Below are 7,125 nucleotides of genomic sequence, written 5' to 3'. Positions count from 1 at the left end.
CGTTGTGTGTGTGTGTGAGAGAGAGAGAGAGAGAGAGAGAGAGAGAGAGGGAGAGGGAGAGGCTAGGAGACTCGCGTCGATCTCCCCAGTTCTTTTGAGGAGGGTTGTGTGTGTGTGTGTGTGTGTGTGTGTGTGCGTGTGTGTGTGTGTGTGTGTGTGTGTGTGTGTGTGAAAAAAGCTTTACACTATGAAGCGCGTGTGCACTGTGACTATTTTTATATAGTTGATTACCAGCTGGGCATTTCACTCTGTCTCGTGCTGAAGCCTGTCACTGTCGACCAATCGCAGCAGGCTGTCATCGGTCCAATCAGCGCAGATTAGTTTCGCGCTGAGGAGGGGTTGGGAACAAATGAATCGCTGAACGATTCATATGGGAGTCGTTGGGATAATTAGGTAAAAATAAATGCAGATTATAAGACCATCAAAGTGTTTTTTGACCTTGCATGCATATTAGACTGTTGTTGGAGACCCTTACAACCTAAATATGACCCTATTTCATGTATAATATGGGCTCTTTAAGTATGGTTTTTCAATACTCTTTCCACCACTGCTTATAAGTTACTAATAACTTAAATGAACTGGTAACTAATTGCTTTTAACAGTTAAAGTTAATTATTAAATATGTATTTTATACACATTATAGTAATTTACAGTAAATACTACAGTGTTTTTGAGCGTGTCCTGATAAGTTTGAAGATCTGACCAGACTTGTTTTGTTTGTAGCTTCAAATGTTGTGTATTTTTATAGTGTAACTTGTTTAAATTATTAGTCAGTTTATATTAAGACTCAACATTTTCTTACCTTATTCATCATGATTTATAATAAATGTATTTAATATTGTTATTTTGTGTAAACTGCTTGATTTTGTCGAGAGGGAATTGATTGGATTGATTTGCTGCACTGTAAAAAAATAGGTTGCTCACTTAAATTTTTAAGTTGAACCAATTTAACTTTTCAACTCATGTTAACTTACATAAATCAGCTTAAAATTAGTTTAACTTAAAAAATTAAGTTGATACCTGATTAACCTTCTAAATTAACTTGAAGTAACTTAAAAACATACATTGTCTAACTTTTACAGTGCATTGGTGGATTTCATGAGTGACACGTGGAGTGATCTTTATTTCGATTAAAGATTATCAGAACACATAAAAAGGTCATGATGTTCACAGATTAATATTTTACCTTAAACAACTGCAAAAAAAGAAGAAGTGTCCATTGAAATTACACAGGGATTTTAACGCTGCCTATGCAGGGAGCTGACTGGAAACAAAGCGAATGTGTTTTTCAGATTGAGTCACACACACTGATAATTCCTTGTTAATGATGTGCAAGGGGACTTCTGGTTCTTCTAATAAAGTTTTATTCTTCTTTTTTTTGCTGTGCTTGACTTGTTATAATGCGATTCATTCCCTTTTATATCTCCCAAGGCGCCTGCTCATGTTTCTGTATTTGTTCGATGTATTAAACCAACTTGGAAAGTCCAGAACTTGGTCAAAACAGGGGGGATGGCGTGTGTATGGAAACAGAAACTTATTTTCAATATAAAACACAAGTGCATCTTGTACCCAAAAGCTGTGAGGATATGAATTGTAAACTAGGAAAAGGAACAAATTGCTAACTTGATTTCCCAGTCAAAACCATTTAAGATGATCTAGAGAAAACCCGGTGGGCAGATGTTATTACAGATACGTTTTAGCTTTTAATGTTATTCCAAGCTCCAGATGTGACTGCCTTCCATTACAGCATTTGGGAAATGAAAAATAATTCAATGAACCCAAATATACTGTTGTATGTCGCTGATCAGGACATAAATAAATCCATTGCCTCTAATTATGTTGTTATACGTGTGTGGACACATATTTGGAAATCTGCTTTCATGGAGATTACGTTTGGGGAAAACAGGATATTTTGGCCTCATTTTGAATGTTTTTGGGTAATCAAAAGCAACTAACAGAACATGTGCTTCAATAAAAGCATGTTTTTGAGATTGAGATTGTTTGCAGATATTTCAGAAACATGTTAAGTGAACATTCGAGTTTATCTGAAAAACAATGCTGAAGTTAGATATTCTACTTTGAAAATGTGAGTGGAACGTCTGTCTTTGTTTTGGTCCCTTTAACCCACCGACTGCCAGTTTAGCCAATTATATTTCAGCAGCCCGGGTTGCCTTGGTGGAAAACCGCATATCTTATTCATTCGGTCAGGAATGCTCTCAAAGTCTGCATCCGTGATCGAAAATGCACCCTCTGGTGGACAGTAACAGACTCCGAAATGAGACGCAGATTCAGACTTCTACATTAGGTGGTTACTAATTAGCAAATAATACAAATATTATGAACACAATCATTACATGTCTTAACAACACGCTATGTGATGAGATTTGCAATGATAATTTGGCTTTTAGCACCAGATGCAGCACAGAAATTAAAATACAGCCATTCAGAAGCACAGAATAGTGCACTCACTGCACTCCAACGAAATGGTAAGGTTTACAATCTAATTAATACATATTAAGCCTCTTTAACATTATTAAATGTACATCATCAATCTGGCAACCTGCTCTTGCATGTGTTTAGAATCAGAAGTGCATTACTTAGTCCAAACACTGGGTGTCAAACGTACATACTGCACCTTTAAGTGAAACGTTTAGTGAGTCACACTACAATCACAAAATGTTTTATCTAGTAAATCTAGCAATGCTTTATTATTGTTTGTTGGGTAAAGCTTAAAAATAACCGTTGTTGGCACTATTTAATAAATGAGACACCACATATGTTAAAACTGACAGCTTAAACAAAGGCAAATGAGATATAATAGTATTTGTTGAAGCAACCATACCTTTTTTACAATGCTAATAATTCTCACGACTTAAGGATGTTTCATGGTACTCATACCTGAGTGATCTACATCAAGCTCAAAGTATACTTAATTTTTTTATGCATAGATTAAAATGCACAGCCTTTCAGAGTAATAACCTTATTCTCCATGTACAGCCATTGGAATCTCTTTGGCTCGAGACTTCCGGTCTCATTCAATACAATTGATTTTGAGGTTATGCTGCTCTATGTTGCAAACTGCTATTTTCTAATTATTTTAAAAGTACTTTTTCTGTATATTGTAGAGCAAGTAGTTTGATATTCATTTATTATTCCTAGTCATTGCTCCCATAGGCAACTAAATCAAAAGCAAAAACGAGAGCACTTCAGCATTGCAGAATAACGTCAATACTGCATAAGATAGTATGCACAAACATGTTTGCCTTAAATCATGAGAACTAAAAAAATACATCCTTGTCCGTTAGGTTCTGTATTGATTATAAAATAATGCTTCTTACTTATAACGCTTTAAATAATCTAGCTCCTGTTTATCTAACCAACCTTCTGTCTCGCTACAATCCAACTCGCTCTTTAAGATATCAAGACTCAGGGCTTCTGGAAGTACTCAGAATAGCAAAGTCAACTAAAGGAGGTCAAGCCTTCTCATTTATGGCTCCTAGGCTCTGGAATAGCCTTCCTGATAATGTCTCAGGCTCAGACACACTCAGTTCAAAACTAGATTAAAGACCTATCTTTTTAGTAAAGCCTACACGCAATGCATCACATAACTATAGGATGCGTGAGTGTGCTCCATTCGATCGTATACAAATAAACTGGAATCGAATTGAAAGCATTTTAAATTATGCAACACAAGCTCTCTTCAAAGCATCTACTGTTTTTTGCCATTGTTGTACTTCTAGTTTTCTTTAGTTTTTGACTGTTAAACGATTTAGTGTTGACACCTTGTGGACAAACTAAGTATTGCAAAAACAATCCAAAGTGAATGAGCGAGTTGCATATAATATATTCATCGTTACATTTCTTTATTTTTTATTTTAGAGGGGGATTTATAGTACAAACAACAGTATGTTTCAACAGGATGATGAAATTCATGTCTCGCATTGAATACGTGGACTCCAGGGTACACGTAAAAACTAAAAAAAACAAATAAAAAACAACTGTGCTCTACCAGTGCAGCTAAAGAGCAAGTTTACACAAGAAGCGAATGAACTCATATGTATTTATTTACAATGATGCATGTTGGTGCACGATACATTACGAAAATATGGGTATTAGCCAACAAATGTTTGTTTTGAATGTTAGTGTTATCGGCCCTATAGGAAAATGAATGATCAGCCAATCAATTACGGATTATTTCTGCTAGTTGAACTACTTCAGAAGTGTTTTGTCACAACAGTTTTGATTACTGACGTTTAGATAACATGTCATGTGAATGTTTACAGCAAAAAAGAGCAGTTCAGAATTACACTTTGATAATGAGAAAGATCTAGTTTTGTATTTAGGCTCAGAAAAATGAATATCAAGACTTGTATTTGCAGCCTATAAATAGATTATTGGCTATAGTAATAGATATAAAAAAGTGATCAGTATCAGAATCCTCCTTCATTAATTGATCATCTGCCCCTGTAATCATGATGTGTGTGAATAAAAATTAACTAGTGTCTATTTTAGCTGGAAACACCAGTGAAATGTATGCCATAGGTACATTTTTGGGGAAAATGCAGGTAGAGGCACGTTTAAACATTAGCATTTGTTGTTTTTAGCATTGGTCTGAAAGAGAATTTATAACTAGACTATTCATCTGGCACTTTTGCTAAAATCTGTTGGGTAAAATCCTGGCCGCCTCCAGCAATTCAACACTGTTTAAAGAAAAAACATGTTGATGTCAGGTGTAAAAAAAAGAGTCTTTGAAGAAGTGCTTTTCTTGTTCAGCTGGGAAATCATCACTACATTGGATTTATTATAAATATATGATTCTCACTTGCTTTCATGTTACTCATAAGCCAGCTCAGTCTCTCTCCTTTTTTATTCCTTGTGCAGTTCAAATTGCCTACCCTTTCGTTATGTTTGGGGCTGTTTTTGCCCCATTGACTTCCATTATAATGGCATTTTTGGATTGCAAAGCCATGACAGCATATAATCATGTGTTCTTGATTGTATCTGGTTTTCCATATTGGGAATTTATAAATATTCCTGGTTATCATCAGCTGGCAGCATTAACCCTTTAGGCCCTGTTTACACTATTATGTTTTAGTTTTAAAACGCATACGTTTTGCTAAGGTTATGCTTTTTGTCCACAATAACCCAGAGTTTTCAAGCCCCGAAAACAGAGCGCTTTGAAAACGCTGAAGAGGCCGTTTCAGTTCTAAAGTGCTGCTGCTCCATGCCAGTGTGGATGGAGGAAAACTGAGACATCTGAAAACAGAGCCATGGCTGCAGACAGTGATCTGATTGGGGCTTTTCTAAATATTAAGTACCCAAAGTTCAGTCTTGCATCCTTTTCTTAAAGGGCACATAGGCTACCCCTTTTTTCATATTTAATATAAGTCTTTTGTGTCCCCAGAATGTGTCTGTAAAGTTTCAGCTCAAAACACCTATCAGATTATTTATTATAGCTGTTTGAAGTGTCTATATTATAGCTGGAAAAAAGGTTTTGCTATTTTTTTGTACTGGCCCTTTAAGGCTAGTCCTCCCCGCCCACCGTTCCCACGTGCCTGTCAGCAATGTGTCATGATACTGGTAATATTCACTGCTGTATGGATATCTCTTATATTAATGTACAAAATAAACCTGATTTAACGTCCACAAACCGGGATTGAAGCGCTTCCTTTATAATTGTTCTGACACGCGGCTGTGCTGATTAAGTGAATCTGAAGTGAATTGCTGTAATTCATTACACACGTTTTAAAACATTTTAAACATGTGAAACTCACACTTGATCACATTTGATAATGATTGATGACTAGCGAACTGAACGGACCTTTTATTCCCGGCTGCTTTGCGCTCGTCCTCTCTTGATGATATGATTATACACGTGACTACCGGAATATGGTGATGCACGCCTGTCAATCAATATTGGTGGGCGGGGGGACCGCACTCCTACGTAAAGTTGCGGTCGATCTGAAAACAGCTCCAATTGGTCCACCGTTTTTATGTTGTTAAATTTGAAACTTAAATTAGGACTGGGTATGCTTATTTCACCCCAATACTATACTTACACATTTTTCTGTCCAAACAGCTTAAAAAGTAGATTTTTCACCAAAGGTGCCCTTTAAGTTCAGACTTTGCAAGTTTGATATGAAAAAAAAACTCCCGAGGATGCATCTGGTGAACATTTAGCAGATCTGTCCTCGGGAGTTTGTTTTTCATATCAGTGTACTTTCAAGGGAACAGTGTACTTAAGAACATCATTCACATCACCCTGGCTATGTTGCTTCTTAACAATAAAATGAAAACATGATATGAGGAACTGCCTATTTCATTTTGATATTAACAACTTAACAGACACCAAAAATGTTAAGGTGTCATGTAGCTACACATTTATGTGATCATCATCTTCACTGTTTTCATATTTATAACAAAATGGAGCCTATAACATAACTGCCTCCTTTCATTTTCATTGAAAAATAGGAAACATACCCTCTCTTTTGCTGAATATCAGTTTTAAATAATCAGTAATACTCATTATAAAATTATAACATACAATAAGTTCATACATTATAGGAAATAAAGGGAAGCAATCAGTCAAATGTGCAGATTCAGCATACGTGGTTACATTAGTTATTACATTAACTTATCTTTGCGCTCAAAACTCGTTACCTGAGAACAAATAATAGATTCAAAAGACGAACCAGTAGTTAGATAGAGAAAAGATTAATTAAATATTACTTTAACAAGTGAGACAAGATCCAGCTGTATATCTTGATGAACTGTCCGACATCTGCTGCTCTTACTTGGGAAGCTGTGCTCAAAGCACCCACTGATTGCCAGGAGCTCAGACGCGCGCATACGCTGCAGCGAATGCCAGAGTGTGTGTGGTCATGTGATGTACGTTTTCAGTGGTATAGTATAGGGTTGGTGCAAAACTATGCAGGGACACCGGCCCTCCAGGATCGAGTTTGCCCATCCCTGCCTTAGATGGTGTTCTATGGACATCTCTCTCTTTCTCTCACACACACACACACTCACACACTATACTCAATATAGAAGGCAGAAACTAAGCTTTGCACTGCAACTGCTGTTCAACAGTTAAAATGAAAAGTTTTACCTCTTCCCAACAGGGAA

Source organism: Danio aesculapii, chromosome 1 (assembly GCF_903798145.1).
Source record: "Danio aesculapii chromosome 1, fDanAes4.1, whole genome shotgun sequence".
NCBI lineage: Eukaryota > Metazoa > Chordata > Actinopteri > Cypriniformes > Danionidae > Danio > Danio aesculapii.
The sequence above is the reverse complement of the archived record's forward strand: the minus strand, read 5'-3'. Positions refer to the sequence as shown.